The 26200-nt window shown below is 45.8% G+C and overlaps 1 protein-coding gene across 3 annotated transcripts in view; it reads right to left on the reverse strand.

Annotated features, from left to right (window-relative positions):
- PIK3AP1 (phosphoinositide-3-kinase adaptor protein 1) overlaps positions 1–26200 on the reverse strand; it is a 1822514-nt gene that overhangs the window by 1153202 nt on the left and 643112 nt on the right. The gene's annotated exons all lie outside the window — the stretch shown is intronic.

The following is a 26200-nucleotide window of genomic DNA, read 5'->3' on the forward strand; positions in this document are numbered from 1 at the left end:
CGGGATGTTGCATCTCCAATAGGAGGGCATTGTGGTCGCTATCTATTCTGGGTACCACCCTGAAATCCTGGACTTTGGGCCACATGCTAATATCTATAAAAATATAGTCTAGCCTTGACTCATGGTCTTTTCTGTTAAAAGTGCACAGTGAGGGGGTATCGGACGAGGTACGCCCATTGCAGGCCCTTATTGCGAAATTCAAGGTAAGGGACATGATCTGTACTGCTAACTCTTCATCAAGAAACACCTGTCTACAATGAAGTAACAAGTGATCAAGTAGTTCCAGCGATTTCAGCGGAGCCTGATGCAATCCCTACAATTGACAGAACTGCTTCTGGCTATTACATTAACTTTGATACGTTTTCTGAGGATCCCAACGAACCTGAAACGACGCCAGCAAAAAGAACTTTTAAGGAACAAGCAAATGACCTTTTTCATCACCTGGAAAATACTTATCTGGTTTCACCATGATTTGAACTTTGGATTGTGTTAGGTGTACTTTTTCTTCTACTTTGGTTAGCTCTGGTAATAACTCTGGGTATGCTGATAAATGGAAGATATGTCAAAATGGACACAGCAAGTAAGAACATCAACTTACTCCTCAAGCCACACAAATCATCCCATCGTGAACAAAGAGAATTGTCATCAGTGAACATCACAGCCGTTCCTATACCTGATGGTATAGCTTGGGACAAAGCAGAATATGACATTTTTGGCCCGTCGGAGCTGTTGAAGATTCCACACCAGTTCAAGTTTTCTTTAAATGACTTTTTTTTCAACTAGTACCTTTTCTGATGATTGGGACTTCGAGACTGTTAATAATATGATGTCAGACTTAGAAATGTCTGCAGTGTTCACTAATCATGAATATTTAGAAGGTTCTTCAGACTATGAACAAATGTATTGTTATAATCATTATGGTCATCATTTCTTGCACAAATCTGCAAATCCTAGAAACGTATTAATGTATAACCAATGGGAACAGTGTCCAACGCCACCAAAGGGTAGCTCAAAAACTTTTGCCAAAAAGTTTTCATACTTTTCACGGTTCAATGTATCAAATGCTGAATCATTTTACTTTACAAATGTAAACAAAACAGGACTGAAAACTATGTTAACAAATACAAAACAGATTTATCCTGCAGCCTTCTATGCCCAAACTGTCTGGACTAGGTTTCGACTTTTGGAAAGACAACATTGAAACAAAAACTGACTGGGGTACGAAGGATTGGCAAGTGCAGGGGTTAGAAGCTTTATTCAGAGCCTGTATCATCCCTGAGCAAATTATGTTTTTGAATGACACTGTCCAACAGACGTCTTGCCTTGGGCTAGCCAAGATTAAAGACATGAACAATCCGTCCATACCTATACTTACAGCTGATAGTAATAAAACTTCAGAGGGGGAGGTCGACGGTCATACTATTTTGCTTCACAACAGAACAGATCCAGATCTGGCCCACTGATACAAACAACTGTCAAGATAGATTCCTGAACAAAACACAGGGTTTCACATTCACTAGGCCAGACCAAAGATATGTTCAAAGACAGCATCCTGGAACAGTAGCAACATACAGTGTAGGGAAACTGTGCCTTGATTGGTTACATAGATCTACACTTAAGGATGTAAAGCAACACTTATCTTTACTTAAAGATGGCACTGATCTTAGGGAATTCTTGCTAGGACCAAGAAAACCGCCTCAAAAACGTTTTATATATGCCAGTATCTATGCTGCTTATAATGAAGAATGGAAGATTACGCTAGCAGAGACTGCAGAACGAATACGAGAAATTGATCATATTCATTTAGGGAAAACTCTCTCTGTGGTTGACAATGGGTTAACGACTCTGTCGTCCAGGATATATTCATTGGAGAGCATAGTATCTTCTGCCATAGACATCATGGAACAGGACTTGGTCATGTTGCAACATGGTCAGTCGCAATTACGTTCTATCATGCTATTAGGCTGGACGTTGCAAAACCTTTGTTCAAGCTATGTGCCTTGGCGTTTAATCAATACCACATCACTGTTTTCAGAATTCAATCTCACTGATAAACAGATCAAACTGGCACAAAGGGGAGCAGACTATACAGTGCTGAGCATTGAAAAACTGGAAAGATTGCCATTTACGGTAGCAGAGAAACCAGCTACTGAATGGATTATACATGGAACAATCACTCTGCCTGTTACAATTTTCCATTTTCAGTATTACCTAAAACACATACCAGCAGGCACATATGAAAGGTTGGGTAAAGAATACATTAAGACATCCTGGGAATTACCTTACACACACATATGTTGGAGTGGGAGACGTGAAGTGTTTCTTAGAGGTAAAAACTGTGAAAACGCACTAAGCGGTTCTCTCCTTTGTCAGGGAATACATTTACATGGGGCCTGCGACGGTTCCTCTAACAACTTATCCTGCCACCTGCAAGGTTCACCGGCTGCAGTGATTAATCCAATATTTGGACAACTTTCGAATGGAAGTTACCTCATGTTGAACGATCACAGCTGCTGTGGTATGTTGCCAGGTATACCATATCTAGTGACTGTGTCAGCCAGGGTCACTTGCAAGTATTGTTTCCAAAAACAAAGACAGACAGGGAGTCGCCTTTATGGCCTTCACTGAACATCTCTTCTATACGAAATGATACTTTAAGCAGAATGAAAGCGATTCTTTTGCAAAAAACTGTGCCTCTGACCTCGGCCAAAGAGACCTATGATCTGCAAGTCGCAAGGGCTTCTGCCGAGAAACATGCCCTCTTAACTACAAACTGCCCTATACATTTCTCGGAAATGTTAAGTCGTATCTTAAACATGTCTGATATGAGCGGTATTGTACATCTATTTAAGAATGTATGTTCCGGACTGTTAGCACCTTTTCAAGCAGTCCTAGGAATATTTCCAAACTTTGTGCACTCTGTTTGGCAGACTGCCCCTCCTTTTGGGACTTATTGCGGGGATATTATTTTTGCTCCTTCTGCTACGATATGGCAAGCCAAATCGCCAGCGCCACTCCAAGCACCATAGAGGGAGCTCTATTGGAGATGAAGTGTTATGAGCACATCGTCCACATTTTGGGATTAACTCATTTACGAGAATTAAATACCACATGGTTTCTGTCATTCAGGCCAATCTGGCAAGGTTGCATCTTACCTGTTCTACGCTGCCTGCTATCCGGAGAAGAATGTGTGCTAGACATCTGTATAATACTCACATCAGTCATGCCAACGGATGTTGATACTTTGCTGGACCCGGTAACGGCCCATGAGCAGTGTTGTTCCCAGCGGCTACCAATTCTGATGATGGCATTCATTGAGATCTCACAGACGCAAAATGCTGATGCTGAGGTACGAGAGGAAACTACAGGCACACAGGTAACAACCAATTCGAACATTGCTAATGCGACCAATGCTGAAGGCAATGCTTCACATCTATGTGAGGTTAATCTTCTAAACGAGGTAATCCAACTGTCACCTACAATGATAGACATTTTTTTTACAGACTTAGAAGATTTCATGTTTTCTCCAAGCGCTAACACTGACTTTTGAATTTGGCACACACAGTGTTCTGAGAGACTTTGAATTTGACCTTCATTTTTTAAAACAAAGAACTTTTTCCTATGATTAATTTTTTTTCCCCAAATTTGTATTTTTCATTTTTTTACACAAGTAACAGCCGCGGCCTGTGGAGGGAGTTACGGTGGGGCAGGAAGGCGGGGTGGGGGAGGGGCAGGGTGGGGGTGCTAAAAACCGGAATATGGATAATTGAAGGTAAGTAAACAATTTAATAAATAAACGATTTTCGTAGTGCGCCCTGCATCGCAAAATGCGATGCAGTGTGCACCAACTCTCCAGCCGATGCACTGACTAGAAGCTGTCATCCTCCTGCCAAGAATCCAGCTCCAGTGTTTCTGACTCCCCTTGCGGGGTGTTGGGAAATCGAGTCCCGTGAAAGAGATACCAACCTTGCTCATTCTTAAGGTATGGAGCTGATTAGAACCTAGAGAAACCTTTGGCAATTCTTGGCAAAACTAAACCTATGCTAAAAGACAAACACCTACCTCTTCCCTGGTACTAGACCTAGGTTAGGTACATTGGGGTAGGCGTATTTTAGAAGCACCAGTTGAGTATTTTAGCCAGTGTTATTCATGTATGTATTTTTATATATGTCATAGCAACAGACAAGTCTATTACAGTATTATTTTATATTACTGTTCACGCTGTACGTATTATACTTTGCATTCTGTCTAACGATTGTAGCAGTTCATATCACTTGCATGAGAAATAAGACTGTTCAATGAACCCTTTTATTGAAACGCCCGTCTCTCTATTTCTCTGCAACTCTGTAGAAATGAAGCATGCACGATTGACTGAGTGAAACAGTTATCTATTGTTTCCCCGACTCTGGAGATCTATTTCGGTTTTAGGGCAAACAAAGTTGTCATGTTTATGCGGTTGTCAGAGACTAACCCCTTCTTGTTTATTCGAGAAAGTTTCTAGTGACCTCTGAGTTAGCTGGCACACACACAATTAAGTTTAGTATACTCAATAGAGACAGACTGACCTCAGTCCCATGTCAAATCTATAGTGTATATTATTCCAATGTGCAGAGCCTATTGGGAATATAGGAACTACACTACAGGCCACTCCCACAGTCCGTTTTAGTTGCTTCACAGCCCATTTTAAGCTGTCTACTAAACGCAAAAAAAATATTTCTCCTCCACCAGTTAAATCTAAATGAGTGGATTATAATGAACCTTTGTTATCCACTTTATTGGAAGAGTCATAAGCTGTGCGATCCAATACAGATAACATTGTGAATGAAATAAAAAAACTACGAAAGGATATGGCTGACCTTTCCTTGAAAATTTCCGACAATGCTATTAAAATTCAGAATAATAATTCTAAAATTGACCACCTTATGCCTAATGCAGCTAAAATAGTACCAATAAATAAATTATTACTGGACTTAAAAAATCGTAATCGACAATACAATCTGCAAAATTTTAATTTACCAGAGGATGTGGAAGGTAATGACTGCAGATTATATTTGGAAAACATATTACCTGGCCTTTTACATATAAAGTTCCCCTGAAAAATTTGAAATTGACAAAGAGCATAGAATTCTTTCTCATCATAATCCAAGACAGGATAAGCCTAGTTAAATGATATTTCAAGTCTTGCGTCATCACTATGTAGTTTTGATAAGAAAAGCAGCCAGAGGGTGAACAAAATATCGATGTAGAAATATCAAGAGTAATGAATATAGAGTCAAGAATATCAAGAATGCAGAATATCGAGGTAAGTTATATCGTTGTAAAAAATATTGAATTTTGTGTAAGGAATATCTATTTTGAAAATAGTTGTTAATAATATCGGCTATTTTTTTGCATAGTTTAAAAGAATGTATTTTATTAGTAGTTATTTTATATGTATAAATATAATTTTTAATGTTAAAATGTAATTTTGATTTTTTTTCTTTTCTTTTAAGGGGTGGGATGTAGGGTTTATAGGGGATAAGGGTGGGGAGTACTTTAAAATGTATTTGTTAAAGTATTATATATTTTTTAATTCATATTTATTTTAATTAGGAGCACGATGTTGGGTTCATAGGGATAAGGATGGGGAGTAATTTCAAATATATTTGTTTAAAGTAATATATTTTTTAAAATGTATGTTTATATTTTTATGAGATGGATGTTGGTTTTTATAGGGGATAAGGATGGGGAGAAAGTTTTAATATATTTGTGTAAAATAATATACATATTTTTTGAAATTTATTAATGACAATTTTAAAAACAATTGCAAAATTCTAAAGATAATTTGTAGAAATGTTATGTTTTATATTTTTTTAATGTCCTTACTTTTTTAGGTGTTGATATTTTTTTGAAATTTTCAACATTTTTACCAAAAATGTAAGAATTTTTTTATTTTATTTTATAAATTTACATTTTTAATTTTTAAAAATGTATTTGTATGTATAGGATATGATTACTTGTATTTGTAATTTTTTTTAAGTATTATTTAATGATACAAATTTCTAAAATGTTAGAAAAGTAATTAATTGTGAAATTTAGAATACATTTTAATATTAAATAAAAAAATGTAATTTCGGGGGAGACGCCGATCATCATGGCTGTGAGGAAGTGATTTTGCTTGGCTCTGTCCCAGAGCCCGGTAAAAGAGAGCCTAGCAGCGTCTGGTCCCAGTCCGCGGCCGAAGGAGATGACGGGACCGGACTTCTAATGTGCTGATACTTCCCTGATATGCCGATTGAGAGCATCGGCGAGCCAGTAAACGTCCAGAAGAGACAGTGAGCGGTCCTGGCTGCCTAACCAACATGGGGGCCGGGCAATGATGCTTCCAGGAGTTCCCACTCACCTGCGCGCTGCCCTGCCGGCAGCCGCGGCGCTCACGGACACGGAGGCAAGCAGCTTCAAACCGGGGAGGCTCTGGGAGGACCCGAAGCACTCACAGAGACCACAGTGCATCGGGGGTGCTCAGGACCACCGCAGCAGTTCCTCTAAAATGACGGCTCCTGCAACGGGAGGTGAGAGGGCCTCCTGAGGTGCATCACATTTTGGAGTAAGACAGGGTTGACGGGTGCCCATCCACATCTATGGAGAGGAGGCACATGTCTGAGGAGCCCGAGCAGAGGTGCGGACTCCATGCGGTGACCAATATATGACGGTGAGCTCGGTCCTCCTCCCCCGTGGCGCACTCACATGCCACCAAGAATAACAGGGTGTCCCTCTCTCTCACACACCAGCTGAGGAGAGATTGTTTGCCCTGCAGTATTACTGCTGACTCCTGTAGCGCATTAGGGGAGAAGGTAATCCCCGGGAGAGACACCTGACTTCTGACCTGACCTTAAGATGGCGGCTGTAGGACCCGATTCCAGCACATGTTGCACATTGAGAGGCTTGCCCAATACTTTTTCTTACCTCCCCTTGAGGAAACCAGCTGCGGTGGCGGTCCAGGGCCCGGGGAGCTCTTTGAGAAGAGGAAGGGTCGACGAATCCTTGGAGCTCTGGCACGATCCCCACAAAGGTCCAGTGCCTCCCCCGCTAATCCAGAGACACGTGGGCAAAAGGGAGAAGAGCGCGATGCAGTACTGTCCCTATGCCACCCAAAAAAGCACAGCCCAATAAGGTCTCCAGTTATTTTGGGACTCCTAAAGCAGGAGACGGCCAGGAGTCAGAGGGGAACCAGGCATCGGGGATGGCACTTACCCAAGAAGACCTCCTGGCGACGCTAAGGGACTTTAGAAAGGAACTACGAGACGACATAAAAGCAGACATAAGCGCCTCCTAGCAGACTCCGCCTGCCTTTCCGAGGCAGCAATGCCGCCACGGAAAGGCATTCCTAAATGCCCATTGTAATATGTTTGACACCGCCACCATATTGCAGCCGTCCGCCGCATTTCCGCCCCGGTCGACTTGCGACCGGGGCAGAAATGCGGCGGACTGTCTTTCCGTCCGCCGTGGACCCCCCAGCCATAATAATATGGCGGGGGTCTTTTCTACTGGGATGGCGGGCGGATTGTCCCCGCCGGCCCGGTGGTGACCACCGTCGGCCCGGCAGGGGCAATCCGCCCGCCATCCTAATGGGGTCCCTAGACTTGGAAAGCCATTCAGGTCGGGATAATATAAGGGTGCGTGGCCTGGAAGAGGGACGAGAAGGAATGGATCTTGGTGGGCTTGTTCACCAGCATCGTGGGCGAGGAGGCACCAGCGATACTTCTGGAACGTATGCACAAGGTGGGCCCAGCTCAGCAGGGGAAAAATCACCACCCAAGGGACATCCTAGCCAAATTCACCACTTTCAAGATTAAGGAAATGGTGCTCCATAAGGCTCGAGAAAGCGACAAGGTGATCTATCAAGGGACATCTTGTGCGCTCTTCCAGGATGTCAAGAAGGGCCACGTTAATGAGGTGCAAACAATTCCGCCTAATAACAGCTACCCTGAGAGAGTGACATGTCAAAACAGGTGGACTTATCCATTCTGCACAGTCTAGGAGTAAATCGAGATGGAGGGAATGATGGGGGTTAAACTACTGTCATGGAATGTTAGGGACCTAAATGCCCCCAACAAACAGAATTTCTGAGGGATCAGGGTCCACAGGTGGTAGCAGACAGTGCAAGAGACTCATCTTAAAAAGGGAGAAGAACATAGGCTGAACTGTAGACACTTCCCCCTGATATATTAGGCGGTTAATCCCAAAAAACAGAATGGTGTTGCCCTCTTGTTCCACTCCTCCACCCACTTCATTCACGAGGTTATGACATGTGACTGAGAGGGGAGATTCATCATGGTAAAGGGACTCCTACTGGGCAAGGCCTGTACAATTGAGGCAGTTTACGCACCTAATTTAGGGCAGGTAGATGTTGTCTCTTCTTTCCGGATTCTTTAGCAAGCTTCGCTTCTGGGGATTTGAAAATAATGGGGGACTTCAATCTCATCTGGGATCCACAACTGGACACAACACACTCACAAAGAGGTGGAGGGGGGGGGGCGTTCAATACTGCTCCAAAACAGAATATTCAGGAATTGGGTCTTTAAGACGTGTGGTGGACCCTTCACCCCTCCAGGAGGGATTTTCCCTTTTTTTCAACACGCTCACAGGTCGTACTCGCGGATTGACCACATTTTACTCAGCCAATCACTTATACATATGGCCACAACATCTCTCTTCCTTCCGATGGCCATCTCGGACCACGCTCCCTTGACTTGCATACTCAACTGGTCTGCCTGTGGTCCAAACTGACCAGATGGTACTTTCTGGAGGTGCTATGCAGAGATAGACTACATAGGGATGCCCTCCACAAAGCGATCAGGGATTTCTTCCTCTTAAATGATCCAGCTGACACATCTCTAGTAAACAACCGGGATGCATATAGGGCACAAATTGGGGGCCACTGCATCTTCCTAACTACCTTCCTAAGAAGTCTCCAGACCAAGGAGCGTCTAGACTTGGAACAGGAATTACTCACTGCTGAACGAACACACAAGGACTCCCCGTCGGCCCCAACCCTCCAAAATGTCACGGCTCCTAGAGGGAAGGTGAATGCTATTTACGCTAACAGGGCCAAAAGAACGATTCAAAGACTCCCAGCTTGCGGTATGAGGGGAAAGATAAGGTGGGCTTACTGCTAGCAAAACAACTGCAGGTCAGGCAGGAGAAGGCTTATGTGAAACACATTGTCGATGAGAATGGGACAGCACACACTAGTGAAGAAGGGAAAGCAGGCACATTTCGCAACTTTTATAGTAAGTTGTACCTGGCTGACCCTCACTTGGGAACGGCCTAAACACGATACTTACAGGCCCTAGATCTTCCCCAAATCCCCGCCTCATCAAACGAACACTTGGGCTGTGCTATTTCTGCTGAGGAAGTGCAGGCTGCCATTGATTCCCTCAAAAGACACAAAGCCCCAGGCCCTGACGGGTTCACAGTGCAGTTTTATGGCACCTTTGCAGCAGATCTGACTCCTCACCATACCACTCTTTTTAACAACATTGCGACTCACCAAGAGGTTTCGCCGACCATGGGAGAGGTTTTGATCTCAGTCCTTCCGAAAGCTGGTAAAGATCCCCAAAAATGTGCACCCTGCAGGCCCATAGCTCTCCTGAATCTGTATGCAAAACTCTACTCCAAAATCTTGGCTACCAGGCTAGAAAATATCCTCCCTTCCCTCATTCAACCCGATCAGTTAGGGTTTATCAAAGGGCGCCAGACCGACAACAGTCTCCGGAGGGTCTTCCACCTTATAGATAAGGTCCAGAAGAAATGCATCCCGGCAGCCCTACTATCCCTCGACGCGGAGAAGGCCTTTGACCAGGTGGACTCGGCTTTTCCTACAGCTCTCTCTGCGTCAATTCGGGTTTTGTGGGGGGCAGTACAAGCTATTTTTAGTGTCCCTAGATCCAGGGTCTCAGTGAATGGAGTGGCCTCTGTTTTTTTTTTATTGGCTAGGAGGACTAGGCAAGGCTGCCCTCTATCACCGATGCTCTTTGCCCTCAGCATTGAACAGTTTTCGGCAAAGGTGAGGGCAAACCCGATGATCAGCGGGGTCTGCTTTGGAACCGATGAATATAAAATATCCTTATTTGCCGACGATGTCCTCTTGCACATAACCAATCTAATTACCTCACTGTCTGAAATTAGCCAGGAGCTGGAACAGTCGAAAAAGTGTCAGGCTTTAAGGTCAATGTTACAAAATCTTTTCTACTAAACCTGACCCTGCTTCCTGAGACCCAGAGACTGGTAGAAGGGGTGACTTTGTTTAGTTGAGCTTGTAAATCCATTACTTACCTGAGAGTACAAATTACTACTAAATTGAGTGATTTATACAGATTTAACTTCCCCCGTTGCTTCAACAACTCCACGCAGATTTAAAAAAATGGAGTGCAGCTTATATTTCCTGGCTCGATAGGATTAATGTAATAAAGATGAGCATGCTACCCCGTCTCCTATACCTTTTCCAGAGGCTTCCCATCCTACTCGAACAGGGACTCTTTACCAAATTAAAATCCATGATTATCAAGTTCATCTGGCAAGGACAAAGGGTGCGGCTCTCTCACTATCTCCTGACAAGGCCACGATCTACGGGGGGTCTTGCGATTCCGGATTTCCTACTACACTATAGGGCGGCTCAACTATGGGCCCTGAGTGAATGGTCCCTTCGAGAGTTGGACAAATTGTGGCTCCACATTGACAGACAGGTGACGGGTAGAACCATATGGGACTTACCCTGGAGACAGAAATCCGACAGATCCGCTAATGCCTACCTGAGTATCCCTACGTCAACAACTCTGGGATACGGTGACAAAAGCTCTGCCCCTGACTACATTCCCGTCACCTTACACTCCCATCCACTTTAGCGCTGCCTTTCCCCCGGCCCTCCATACCGGGCCCTTTGATCTCTGGAGGGAGGGGGGCTGCATCATGATCTCCGATCTCTTTTAGGGAGAGAAGATGCGCTCCTTCGCATACTGCATGACCCGCTTCCGACTCCCGAGAACTGAAATATATCACTATACACATTTGGTACATTGGGTTCAGCTGCCAACAATCGGTCAGACAGCCACTCAAGCGCTACTCCCGCTGGAAACATTTGTATGCTCAGGCACCACAGGGAGGGGGTGTATTTCATTTCTCTATACACTATTGCTCTCTTCGGCTCCTCAGCACTCGCAAACCTACAGAACATTTTGGGAGGGCATGTAGCAATCATAACCATCAGATAAACAGTGGGACACCTTGTATAGGGATATTGCAAAATTCAACAGTTCCATGTATGCGAGGGAAGCCCACCGTACGACCCTTTTTCTACGGGAGCCGAAAACAGTCGTAAAAGCAGAGTTCGCGCCGAAACAGGTACGGAACGCCCCCCCCCCGGGTATGGCGCGTACCCCCCATGATCGCAGCGGTACACGCCGTACCCCTGCGATCATGGGGGGTACGCGCCGTACACCCAGCGTACATGGGGTACGCACCGTACCCCATGTACGCTGGGTGTACGGCGCGTACCCCCCATGATCGCAGGGGTACGGCGCGTACCCCTGCGATCATGGGGTGTACGCGCGTATGGTGTGTATGTGATTGTGCGCTTTTCCGTACGAATCGCTCTTACCTGACGTGGACCGTACGTCTCGGGTCCTGGCACCCCGGTCTGGATCGTAATCGTCGGGTCGTACGGCGTGTGTACGAGTCGTACGGAGACAGCTCCGGATGCGAATCGTACGGACGGTAATTTTACCGGATCGGAATCGGCCCCTATGTTGGTGTGTTCATGAAGCCCTCACCCACCAACCTAGTTGGTGGCATGCTTCATCATCGGGCCCACCCAGTAACACCTAATGTGTTCCGGGTGTGCTTCGACGCCTGATTACAGCGGAGCTGGTATTTTACTGAGAGTGCAGTGTGGGGTGTTAGTGAAGTGACAGTTAAAACGGCTTGGCGAGGGTCCCAGTACCCGAGGGTAAAATACATTTTAATAACTGCGCCGCCGTCAGCGGTTAAAATAAGGCTAGGGGATGTTACGGTGGTGAGTTACGACCTCCTACATCCATGTGTTGGTCGACATGTTTCAGCCAGTGCCTTAAGATTAATCTGGCTTTCCTCAGGACCTATTTAAAATAGTGCTCGTGCAGGCTAAAAAAGGTGGGTTTGTGTAATACAACAAGTAAATGCTGCAGTGCATATACAACTCAAGCTCAGGGTGGCATCAGTTATATACAGAGTGTTGTTCAGGGGAAACCCCTCCCGCCATGTCTACAGGGTGCTGCAGCTTAGTGTATAGGGAATCCCAGTATGTTGTGATGGGGATCGTGCGCATCCCCAATGTTTCCTCACGTCATATGGCAATGCTCTCTGTCTTTGCCCAGGCAAGCTTTGAGTTCCGTCAGGCCTTGACAGTCGGGGATCGGATACCTTCCATTTCTTGGTGATGAGCCGTTTGGCCACTATCAGTCCCAAATCTAGGAATCTCGAGGTGACTTTTGTAGTGGGAGTTCTGTGAAATTTGTGTAACAGGTAGGTTGGCCAGTCATGTGCTAGTGTTCTGCCTGTGAAGGTGTGCAGGAGCGAAGCCACTTGGCTCCAATAGGCACCCACCCGGATACAGCCTCATAGCATGTGAATTAACCCAGCCCCTCGCTCAGTGCATCTCGGGCACTCAGCATCTGCTTGATTAAAGTATTGATTGATCTTTTCAGGTGTGAGGTACGCCCTATGAATGATAAAAAGCTGTATTTGCCGGAAACGTGTATTACGTGGGATGCGTGTCGGCCTTTCAAGCACCCAAGCCCACTCCGCATCTGTAAACTGGTGTCCCAGATCATGCTCCCATTTATGGTGCAGCGGGTCGAGGCTAATGGCTGCATGTGTCCTCAAAGAAGCTGCAAACCATTGTGTCAGGTGCCTACCCATCCCCATAACAGGCAAATATTGCATGATAAGATGTGTCTGCGGCTCCGCAGCCATGTCTCCCCACCTAGCCGCAAGCAAAGCCACCAATGTATGATGTGTCAGAAAGAGGCCTGGTGGGAGCCCATCTTCTACCAGGGTCATGAATGGCAAATGGGCACAGCACAATATAAGTCTCCAAGTGTCTGAATGTCATTCTCATGTCATCTTCTGAGTATCTGCGCGGAGCTTACCATACTGCCAGGGTTGTCCCTTCCAGACGTCTCCCTGGTGCATAAGGGGTCACCTTACGGGTAATATACAAGCTTCTGCAGAAGCACCTATAGGCCACTCAAAGTAATAAAGGCTCTGGCGGTCGGGAGCGTGCACCTGGGTGGAAGAGGCGGACGATGTGATGCAGGGGATAGGGTGGACTTGTAGTGGCAGTATCTGTACAATGACGGTTTGAGAGCCAATGGGCCACCCACTGAAGTTGCGAGGCAAGATAGTAGTGCTCGAGACAAGGAGCAGCCAGTCTCCCCTGGTCCACTGGTAGGTATAATTTCATCTGCACAATCCAATGCCTGGTGTTACCCCAGATAAAATCTCGGAGTTTCTTTTCTAGGGTGGGGGGGTAGAGGCTGGGATGTACAATTACTGCCGGAGTATCCTGCCGCGCCAGGATACTCCGGCAGTAATTGAGCGCGTTATAAAACAGCATAATAATAATAATAATAATAATAATAATGTAGACCGGTAGGTTAGTAAAATAGTACAAGAGTCTCGGTAGCACTACCATTTTAGTGAGTGCAACCCTGCCAGTTACAGATAATGGTAAAGTATTCCAAAACCGCATCTGCAACTTGAGGGACGCTACTGCCCGGCCGAGGTTCCCATCAACAAGATCGTCTGTACGGCGGTAGATTTGGATGCCTAGATATCGGAACGTGTCCGCTGCCCACTGCACCTTTTTACCACTCATCACGAGGTTAGGGTCCTGGAGTCCTTCTTTGAATGAGTAGATACAGGATTTGTCTACATTGACAGTCAGACCAGAAAACGCAGCAAACTCCTCCAATAATTGTGTGAGGCGAGCCTAATATAGATGAGAAGGTCATCGGCATATAATGACAGTTGATGTGTGGCATCTCCCAGAGGCACCCCATCACCCAGTTGGGTATGCAGCGCCTCTGCCAATGGCTCCATTGCGAGCACAAACAGGAGCGGTGATAAAGGGCACCCCTGCCGCGTACCCCTTTGTATTGGAAGAGAATCAGAGAGGTAGGGTCCCACCTTGACTCTAACCATGGGGTTGGTATAAAGGAGATGTGTCAGTTGGATAAACATTGGGCCCAGTTCAAATTTCTCCAGTACTATAAATAGATAACTCCATTCCAAGGAGTCAAAGGCCTTCTCCAGTTTCAATACAAGACAACCCCCCCGGGCCTTGCTTCCACTGCGTACGCCGAAACCCTGAAGAAGTGCCGCAAATTGAGGGAGGAGCTACGGGAGGGCACAAAACCGTTTTGATCCATGTGGACCAGCGACAGAACAACCTGACATCAGGTGCACCTCGCACATGGAGGGCGGAAGCTGCTGGGACTCCAGTGCAGTGTTGTACACAGTGTGGAGACGCTATATATATGCTTTATAGTACTCTGCTGGTAGCCCGTCAGGGCCCAGAGCCTTTCCAGTTGCAAGCAATTGTATGGCGTCCTCAATCTCCTCCTGTGTAACCTGTGTGTTGAGTGCTTCCCTATGCTCCGAACCCACTGTGGGCAGCTGCAAAGCATCCAGGAACCCTCCAGTCAATGGCCAGCGTCGCGTCTACGGTAGCAGTAAAGATTGGCATAGTGGTGGGTCAGTGTGGCATGTACTTCACTCTGTGTGCATAGCATCTGACCTGACCCTCCCCGCAGTACCCCGATGCGAGCTTGAGTGTGTTCTTGCCATATTAGCCACGCTAAGAGCTTACCCGCTCTGTCTGAAGTAGCATGTGTACGAGCTGTATGCACAGCGTTATTATGGCAGCGAAGACACTCCAACTCTTCCGTACGCATGGAACGCAGCTCCTCGAGATGTCTCACATCCCTACCAGCCTCCTCCCCTCCCTGCTCATAGCACAATAGCTGCTTTTCTATTTTTGCAAGGGAATTTGAGAGCTGCTTACGAATAATCCAAGTGGCTCCCATGCAGTGGTCCATGATTGATACCTTAAACGCCTCCCATTCAATAAGCGTGTCACTCGCTGTATCTTCATTTAGCTCCAAATACGTTAAAATTGCCGTTCCCAGCGAGGCACAGAATGCCGAGTCCTCCAGCGCACTGGCCTGGAGTCACCACATAGGAACCGGAGGGCGTTTCACCTCCATTCTAAGTTGTAGCAGCAGGAGATTATGATCGGAGTGCGTCCATCCTAGATCGAAAATGACGTGGATCAGGGGAAGAAGTGCCTGTGACCCCACTAATCAATCTGCACTGAGGAGTAATGAGAATAAACCCGGGCAGTAGGATTCAGGGAGCGCTATATATCCAGAAGAGCCCAGTGTGTGAGGCAATGGGTGAGGGCCCTCGCATTCGACTGGGAAGGGGTCCTATTTAAAGGCAGGAATGACTTTTTCTATATAGAGTCTAGCACTGAATTAAAGTCACAACCCAACAGCCAGGGGATGCCATTCCAACAGGCCTGGACCCCATACATGCGCTCAAGGAAGGAAACTTGATCTATGTTGGGGGCATAGATGGAACCCAGCAGCATGTTTTGGCCATTTAAACACCCCTTCACAAAGGTGTACCTACCCTCTGCGTCCTCATCACACATAAACGGAGCCCCAGCCCTGATCCGCACTAGCGTACCTTGAGCATTTGCAGAAAAGGTGGTACCAAATACCTGACCCCTCCATTTACGGTGCATGCGCTCCAGCTCTAGCTGTGACATGTGGGTCTCCTGAACTAATTCTATGTGTGCCTTATGTCGGTGGAGGTACGAATCTTTAGAATATTTACGGGTGGGTTTATGCATACCGCGTATGTTCCACTTTGTCACATTTACTTGTGTCATGTTGGGGCAGTGTAGATTGTCAGTGCATGTGAGGTGAGTAGTGGTATGTCCCGTGTATCAGGTGTACAGGGAACATGGGCTGTTCTGACTGAACTAAAACAAAAGATATGAACCATAACAATAGCAACAATCTGGGCGAACTCCAGAATGACGTTCGTCCAAACTACTATGTTGCCCAACGAGGCAGTGACTAGCTCAGTCTGGAGACTGAAGAGTAACGGGGTGCGGGCGAGATAAGCTTCACTACTCCTATCACCAATCCCTCTATGCCCAGAAGCCACCACCTGCATCCCCACCTTCATGTTAGTGTGTGTAGTGTAGTAAGTCTGTGTTGAAGCGTTTTCAGCATACTTACACATCTTGCGGGCTCTGTGCATAGGGCAGTAGCGGCAAAGTGCACTACAAGGTGTTAACATCATCACAGTTAATCAATACAAGGGAGACTCTACTTTTACGTCCGGCCTTATCACGTGCCTCAGAGTCCCGGCAGTCCCTCACATGATGTCATCCGTAGTCTGCGGGGTAACATCTGTCTGCCGCAGTTCATCTGAGCCGTCAGGCCTAGAGGTTGATGAGCCACTAGTAGTTGCCGAACCGGAGGAGCTGGTTTCCCTCGCCTCTCGATAGACATGGGTTCCCAATGTCGCAACTGCTTCCAGGACAACACAGCGTTCCATCGCGCTCTGTTCCTCGGGTGCTGTTGCTCACCAGGACTCGCTGTTCCTCTGCTCACGCCTCCCTCGGCAGCAATTTCTCTTGCTGACCGGTCTAGTTGGATCTCCACTGGTGGCTTAAGGTCCTGTCCATAGGCCAGATTCTTCCAAGCAGTCCCATGTGTCATCAGGCGAGTCAAAGAAACGTCTAGTACTCTTAGCCACCACTTTCAGCCTGGCAGGGTACAGCATAGAATAGGGAAGTTCAAATTACGCAGCTGTCGCTTCACCGCCGTGAAGGTGCTCCGACGTCTCTGCACCTGAGCTGTGTAATCTAGGAGCACCATAACCGGGCTTCTACTGACCTTTAATTCAGAGAGCTTACGGGTCTCACACAGGATCATATCTCTGTCATTCAGAAGTCTCAAGAGGAAAGGTCGCGGTCGAGCACCAGGAAGGGGTCGCTGGGCAGGCACGCAGTGAGCCCGCTCCACTACGAAGTGTGGCGACAGCACCCCAGTGGGCCGGGTATCACGGAGCCAGCGTTCCACATATGTCTCCGGGGTCCGCCCCTCCTCTCCCTCTGGTAGGCCTACCACGTGAATGGTATTGTGGCGTGAGCGTCCCTCTGTATCTTCGATTTTGTCTTCCAGTGTATGCACCCGATCTGGGACATCTTGCAGGGCCGCTGCGTAACTGGTAGTAACAGGCTGTAATTGCGATAGTGTCTGAGCTTGTGACTGGCCTTTCTCCACTAGATTGCGGTGGTCAGCACGCAGTAAAATAAAATCAGACGCTACCTTGTCGATCTGAGCTTCAAGGGACGAGCGTGTCTGATCCAGTACAGCTCCAATTTTTCGACTGCTGCGAGTACCGAATCCAGCTTCGTGGCTATTCCCGTGTTTGGATCGTCGCCAATTGCATTACTCCATGTTGGTGGCAGCTCCAGCCTGCCGGCGCATGCCGTATTCTGCTGCGCATTGTTACGGAGGCGGCCCATCGCCAATTTCTGTGCTGAGAGCATGGCTGGTAGACAGCAAACAACTGTAGGTGTTTTTAGGGGCGGCTGTAGCCATGCAGCTGGCCCCGCCTGTCGTCCATGGTCCCGTGAAACCGTCCGTGACTGCATCCACACCACAGTAGGCACTTCAAGTTTGTGGTGCTTGACAATTGCTGTCTCACTGCTGTGCAGTGCACGCAGCTGCAAGCGTTAAGTGGGTCCCCAGGCTCTGGCACAGGCAGACGCAAGTGGGGCACAGGGTGAGGAGAAGGTTGTGTGTTCTCTCCTATCCGCCGTGTGCGCCAGGCTCAGCACCGCCCGGCACTATAGTTGTGTATGGAGCAGGGTATTCAGCTGTAAGCCCAACAGCCAGGCCCGCCCACCAGAAGGTATAGGCCACGCTGTGTCCCCGGCCAGCTCCCTGGGAAAACAGTCTCAGTTCTCCAGTGGGCGACTCAATATATCTAGTCTTGTAGCCCCCTACCATCCTCAGGCATCTCCCACAGCTTTAGGACAGTCACACATCAGCTAGGGTAGCTAAAAGGTCCCCCCGGTAGCAACCACGTAGGCAGGGTCAATGTCCAGGAGGGTGCAATGCGTAGGGCGCATGGGAGGATGTGTGCCACTCACCAAATAGGAGACTGATCTGCCCACACTCCCCTCTGCACCAGTTAGGAGTCCAAGATGTCCGCCCCATCACCGACACGGGAACCAGGCTCCTGGGTCACGTTTCACCAAGGGCCGCCTTCTTTCACTAATCAGTAGAGGTGTGTCTGCTGTGCCACAAATCTCTCCATATCTGCCCCGCCGGCAGCTCTCGCAAAGTCCTGCAGCTCACTCCCGCAGCGATTCGGTAGCGGGGGCCCACAGGTGTAGGGATTGGGTCACGGGTACGTCCAGGCCGCCTTCAGTACCGGACGAAGGGCTTCAACCCAGCCACGCTGCAGCAGGTACCAGCGCAGTGGCAGCAGCGACAGCACTTCTCCCTCACAATGCTGTATCAGCACCTCAGCAGTAGGCTTGCAGGGCACGTCCACCAGCGTCGCATTGTCAGGGCCTGCGCTGCCAGGCCGCCAGGGACAGGGCCCAGGTGTCAGCTTGTTCATGGGCCTCGGCTACTCAACCAGGGCCGCGGCAGCGACAGGATGAGCAGTGGCCGGGAATGCCTTCTGCAGGGTTCACTGGTACAGTGGCAGCACACACAGCCGAAAGGCAGCTTCACAGTCGCCTCGTGATCTCAATTAAACCGATCCCCCCTCTGTGCCTTCCACCAATGGCCTGATTCTAATTACCTGCTTCTAAATCAAACCTACTACAACTACATGTCCTAATAATCATTGCGTGCATTGAATTAACAACCCATCCAACTCAGCGCCTTGAGACCCTCACGGTGATTAGTAAGCTGTAAAAATGATCGATTGATTTATCCTTTCTACTTGCTACCAAGCATATACATGTAGCGTTTATCAACAATGTCTAATGTTTTTTAAGATTGCATATGCGAGATGACATTTTTATGCAAGATGACATTTTTAAAATGAATGTACACATTTCAACATGTTCAGAATTCTTCACAAAAGACCAATTAGCAGTTATTCACAAGCAGAATCCGTGTGAAGTGGCAGATTGCACACCTGATTCTCAAGTTTATCAGTCCCTTTTTTCGGGTAGTGTGCTCCTCGGCAACAATGATCTTATTAATTTATTTATTTGAAGAGTTTTATATAGCGCTGGCTAGACTCGGAGGTATCAGAGCGCTTCACAAGAGGATCAACAGGATTGCAAATTACAAAAGAAATTAAAATAAGTTACACAGTGTTACAAAGTAAAAACACGAGTTACTAGAGAATGGCAAAATAAAGACACATAACGAAACAACGTTACACAGTAGTATGACATTATTAGCGCATGGCAAACAGAGAAAAACACATCCTAAGGGGCAAAGAAGGTAATAGGGAAAAGTAAGAAGGGGAAAGGAAAGTAGATCAGGACAGGAAAGTGAGAAATAAACAAACCGGTGTTAGGACCTGAAATTTCAGCAACAATAATAGGAATTGGAGACAGTAGTAGGTGAGAGGAGTGTAAGATGCCTGGGGGGGTTAGAGGTAAAGGTCAGTCAGACGAAAACGTGGAGCAGTCCAGCGGAACATAGAAACGTTGGAAGTTCGCCCAGATGGAGACCAGCGGGGAGGAGGAATGGACAAAGGTCACTAAGATGGCGGATCCAGGTCATGAGCGCCAAAAGAAGATAATGCCAAAATGGCAGGGTACATCGAAATTCATGTCCACAACCAAGAGAGCTGATTCCACGGAATGGAACTAGAGGGGGAAGTTGCCAGAGTTTCAAAGGAGGGAGGAGGGCTGGCGATTGCCGAAACACAAACGGGCCGTCTGGGTACACAAGTTCGGGGCAGCAGTGTCCGATCCGTATGCCGCAGGTCAAGGGAAGACTGATTCAGGCGCCAGGGCAGCAATCCAGTGAGAGGGAGGCAGTAGCGCGGACCAGGAGGGCATGCCTCCCAGGCTCGGAAGGAAGATGACAAGCTCAAAGGGCACCGTTTCACAGTGCCGCAATTCTCACCACCGCTACACCCCCAAATATGGCCAAAAACAAGACATTACGCGCCCCAGTTGTCTTACGGGAGGTCAAGCTGGAGGGCTGGCAGTAGGGAAAGCAGCGACAGTCAAACCTGGAGGCAGGGAGACGATCATGAGGGGAGACCCTCAGCCCAGCTAATTGACGGCCATCCAGAGAAATCAACGAGGCAACAGCAACGCTGAGACAGGCCTGTCGAACACAAGTTATCCGCAATTCGAAAGAAAGGCGGAGAAGGAAAAAGACAAGTAGTGGGGATGCGCGGAGAGCTGTGCCCGATGCCCGGCTAGGTAGGTGACGGCCACGGCCAGAAACCAGAGCCAATCTCCCCTATAGCTGTCTGGGCGGCTCCACCAGGCATCGGCCATGCTGGCTTGGTCTCCACAGGAGAAAGCATCGATCCCATTTGTTCCACGAATCTCGAGCCCACAAACGGGAGATTAGAGCAACGAGGACCGCAGGCAAACAAGACCTCAGGTGAGTAAGAAAGTCCCACGAGGATGGTAGAAACCTGGGGATTTAAGCCAAAAAGGCAATGCCTGGCCGGGAGCTCCTGGCCGGAGCTTCTCACCGGTGGCCATCTTGATCGATCCCTGGTGTCTTGCTTTTTCCCAATGCATTTCGGGCTAGACAGCCTTTCGTCACAGGTAGCTATAACTGTAAATTAAAAACACTATTAGTGTTTGTAACATTCAATATTAGACAAAAGCTATAGCCCGAAATGCTTCGGGGAAAAAGCGAACGTAGCTGCCCAGAATGAATTTTGCATCCCACGTGCTGCAGTAAAAGGCCTGTATAGGCATAGCTGCTGCATTTGAAAAAATTGGGTATTATGTAGCCTTTACATGAAAGGAAAAAGTAAAGAGAAAGTTTTGAAATAAAAGAAGGTTTCAATGGATTAAAATGGATGATTTAATTATAAATGGAGTCTGTGACATATATTTTGAATTGCTCTGCGATTGGTGAATGGAGCGTTACGTCGCTCCAAAGGTCAAGGAGCTACTCATTTGTGCTTTCGGGCCAGGCACAACGCCAGTCTGCACACGATCATTGTTGGCGAGGAGCACACTACACAATAAAAGGGACTGATAAACTTGAGAATCAAGTGTGCATTCTGCCACTTCACACGGATTCAATAGACTTTGCCCCGTGGACCATTTGCTCCCAAAAAGAACGATAATATGGATTACAAGAAGAATTAAATGAAACACTATCACGGAAAAGGCTGCTCAAAATTCATGAAAGGAAGTCCAATTCTGCTTGTGGATAACTGCTAATTGGTCTTTTGCCGAAGAATTCTGAACATGTTGAAACATCGTGTACATTTGTTTTAAAAATGTAATCTTGCATAAAAATGTCATCTTGCATATGCATTCTTAAAAAACATTAGACATTGTTGATAAACGCTACATGTATATGCTTGGTTTCAAGTAGTAATGATGGGTTGTTAATTCAAGGCACGCAATGGTTATTGGGACATGTAGTTTTAGTAGGTTTGATTTAGTAGCAGGTAATTAGAATCAGGCGATTGGTGGAAGGCACAGAGGGTGATTGGTTTAATTGAGATCACGAGGGGTGAGCGAGTCTGTTGAGGACTTGCACAGTGATGTGGTTAGGAAGAGAGGAGCCAGTCTCATTGCTAGGAACAGCGTTTCGTATGAGCAGGTAAAGTTAATAAAGATGGGTTTGGGGAAGGGTATCGCGCTAACTGAATGCACAATGTAGGGTGTTTTGCACAAGAAATGACTTTGGTTGATGGTGTCATGTTGATTCTTCACTAAAAAACTATAGGCCATATGTGTTCATATACTGATTTTTTTTTTTTTACCAAATAAGATTGCATTACAGTTTGTACTCTGGTTAAGATACTATAGCTTTTGTCTAATGTTGAATGTTACAAAACACTAAGGGGCCCATTAGGATGGCGGGCAGGTCACCTCCGCCGGGCCAGCAGTAGTCACCGCCAGCCCGGCGGGGGCGATCCACCCGCCATCCACACAGCAAAGACCCCCTGCCATATTATGATGGCTGGGGGGTCCGTGGCGGACGGAAAGACTGTCCGTCTCTTTTCGGCCCGGTTGACAAGGCGACCGGGCAGAAAAGGGTTTAATATGGTCGCGGCGTCTGCTAGACACCGCCAGCCATATTCGAATGGGGGCGGAAACATGCCTTTCTGTGGCGGAATTGCCGCCAAGGAAAGTCATGCAGAGTTTTCTTATGGGGGCCCCCAGGGACTCTGTGGCTTGGGGTGTGCACATTGGGGGTACCTATGGTACCCCCCAGCATTGTCATGGACATGGTGGCAGGCACCTTGCAGTGCCTGCCACCTTGTGGATGACAATGCACGCAGTGCATTCTCAGCATTGTGGCGGACGGTGCTGTGAGCACCGCCCGCCACAATGCTTGGAATGAAGGATGCCACAGTGGCAGTGGCATCCTAATCATTGGGGCTAGGGTGGCGGGCAGACGGAAATCCGCCCGCCTTCCTAATGGCCCCCTAATAGTGGTTTTAATTTAAATTTATAGCTACCCCTGACAAAGGGCTGTCTAGCCGGAAAAGCATTGGGAAAAAACAAACATAGCTGCCCAGAATGAATTTTGCATCCCACGTGCTGCAGTAAAAGGCCCGGATAGGCATAACTGCAGCATTTTAAAAAACTGGGTATTATGCAGCCTTTACATGAAAGGAAAAAGTAACGAGAAAATTGTGGAATAAAAGAAGGATTAAATGGATTAAAATGGATGATTTAATTATAAATGTAGTCTGCGAAATATATTTTGAATTGCTGAGCAATTGGTGAATAGAGCGCCACGTCGCTCCAAAGGTGAAGGATTTATTTTGTAAATAACATAGTTATAATTTAAAAAATAGTAAAAATATGTTGTTTCATGGTTTTGTAATTTGTTTTAGTGTTAGGTGTTTGCTATTTTGTTATTTTTAAAGTATAGCTTTGGCTATTGTGTCTAGATATTCTAATCCTTTGGGGTTGGTAGAGCCTAGCTTTGTACTGTAGGTGTTCGTACATTGTTTTTGTTTTTTTACTAAGTGTATGACCTATTTTAGTTAGGGATTGTTCTACCCTTAATTCTTGATAACTTTAGGAGTCATTACAATGGTGGACGGACTTAAGTCCGTCCGCCATTGTTACGGGGATTGGGACCGGCCACTTATATGGCAGCGCTCCCGCAAGTGCAACCCCAAAGCGACCGCCACTGCGTCGGTTGCATTGTGCATATTTACCATTGCGGCAGGTGCTGCTGACTGCAGAACCCAATGCAATGGTAAAAATGCAAATTTTGCATTTCCCTGCACTACGTGGCAGGCACCACGCAGTGCCTGCCACCTGGTGCGGCGAAATGTTGGGGGGTCTAGTGCACAATTGCATTGCCCCTGCACAAGGGGGGCAGGCAACGGGCCCCCAAAGTCAATCTCCATCAACCTTTGAATGGCGGAGGAACCGCTATTCAAAGGCTGGCGGAATGCAGCATCCTAATATGGAAGACGGTGCTTGCTAGGCACCAACACCATTCTAGGTATGCAGCCCTGGTCCGACAGGCAAACATAACGGTTGCCTGTGTCGGACCTGTGGCGGATGGGCCTTCTGTCCGTCAGCACTCCACTCGCCATCCTTATCTGGTGGGCGTAGAATGGCCGCACGATGGCGGTGAATCGGATTCAACGCTATCGTAATGACCCTCTCTGTTCTTCTTTGATGGCTTCTATTAGTTTGTGGAGAGTTGGTTGTATTTTTCCTATTGTGGCTTTGAAGGCATTATGCCATCCTTCCACTGTGTTGTTTGTTTTAGCTTTTTGTGCTAGGGTGCTTTCATGGACATTCCGCCAGGGGATGGGAAATTTGGGCTGTCTTTGGTGGCCTGATCTATGTAGTCTTCCTACCCAAAAGTCTTCAAAGTAGTCAAGCAAGGGTGTTAGTTTGGCTTCGTTGGCTTGGTAAAATGGACTGCCTATTAGTATATTATAGTGGTTTGCTACTTCTGTTGTTGGTACATAGGCCAGGGCTATTAATTTTTTAATTTGGTAAGCAAAGTTGCTGTTTGTTGCATATTGTAGGCTACGTGTCGCTTTTTGGCGATGTCTCCATATATTTTGGTTTAAATTATAATAGCATCCTTGTGTTGCTGAATGTGGTTGTATTTTTAAAATTGCCTGGATCATTGCTAGCTCGAAATCTATTATTATTTTTTGTGGGAAGTAGTTTTCTGTTTGTTGTTTATTTAGTTAGTTTCTTGATGTTCACCATGGATAGTATAAAATTGAAAAGATGGTTTAGGACAGACTTTAAATGCCCCATTCATCATCCATGTTTCACGTTGATTTAATTTTTGGATGTTAGTATTGGTAGCAAATATGGTAATTCTTTTTTCATGACTATTGTTGTCATTAAGAATGCATTTTTCATCTTTATGTGTTACTGTGTATTCTGGTTGGATTTTTATTAAAGTTTTGGGGGGGTGGTAATGTTTGAGCTGTTGATATTTTAGTTCTGGCTATGGAGTGTTTTAGGTTTGGGGTGGAAGATAATTGCCCTGTTACATGTTCAGGAACACTGGTTAGCACATATTTTAATATTTCTGTGCTAGTTTGTTGTGAGCTGGTGCTTGCTTCTTGGATGTTTTCTAAAACATCTCTAACCTCTATTTCTGTGGCATTGGGGGGTGGTTGTTTTCTCTAACAATAATAACAGTTGTTTCTATTGGTGTTGCTCTCCCATAGCAAGCATTGGAGTAGTATTTAGTACATTTCCAATGAGTTTTATTTTCTATCATTTTTTCTTGTGTGTAATTGTAGCCTATGTAGCATAGAAGTAGTATTCTTTTATCTGAGGAAATTAACTTTGCCCCTTCTGTCATTTACTTAGTGTATCTGTGAATACATATATATATATATGTGTGTGTTAATTATTACTTAGTGAAAAGTAAACATTTAGATATACATGTTACATTTTAAATTTCACTTACATATATCTTACTTTCTTTTCTTTTTTGATGCCTTTTCAAAGTTTGTGGGTTATTCACAGGTTACTTTTTTCAGTTGGTTGAAAAAGAAATGTTTTATTGAAGGGTTATCTTTGGTTTGTTAGTTTCGTTTAGTTAGTCCCTATTTTTATTTTGGTTTTTTCTTGTTATAAAAAATACTTACTATTTTTGTTGATGTAATTTTTTCTGTGATGTTTTTGTATTGCAGCCTGTAGAAGGAAGTAAAATTAAAGTATTTGTTAGTTATATTTTATTTTTCCAGTATTTTCTTTTAGGTCTAATAAGTTAAGTCTATCAACTAGTTAAGATACATGCTTACTTTGTTTTATATATTTTGTTAATTTTGATTTTGTTCTTTCTTTTTGGAGGAAATCGTTGTTTTGAAATTTCTAGGTAGAGTTTTGGTCAAGTTTAGTCTATGAAATATAAAGAAAAATAAATAATAGTTTAGGTTAGTATGTTTATATGCTTAATTATTTTTAACTAAGGTTATTTATTTATTTTAAAAGTTTTGTTCTTACCTTGAATGGGAGCTTTTCTGTTTATTTGTATTTGTAGATTTTTTTCGTTGCGTTGTTTGTCTGGTAAAGTTTGGTCCTTCTGCAATGTTTGTCTGTTCCACTGTCATTTTTGCGTTAATTAATTCATCGCTTTTATAGCGTTCAATTAATTAGTTAGAGTTTTCTATTGGTTTTTGTGGTTGTACTTTAAATGTATTGGTTGAGATAGCGTTTATTTTTTATTTTTGGCAGTTATAATTTAATTTGTTTAATTTTAAATCTTTTTATTGGTTTTAAAGACAAGTAGGACAACACAAAGCATGACCCCCAGCTCTCAAACTCTTAATTGTATTTATTTAATTTGTCTTTTTATTTATATGGTACTATAATAAAAATATATGTGTTCATTAATGTTATATATTAATTTTAAATATGTTATACATATGTTTGCTTATGCTTGATAGTGGTGATGTTATTTTG

The sequence above is a fragment of the Lissotriton helveticus genome, chromosome 5_1 (assembly GCF_964261635.1).
Source record: "Lissotriton helveticus chromosome 5_1, aLisHel1.1, whole genome shotgun sequence".
Classification (NCBI taxonomy): Eukaryota; Metazoa; Chordata; class Amphibia; order Caudata; family Salamandridae; genus Lissotriton; species Lissotriton helveticus.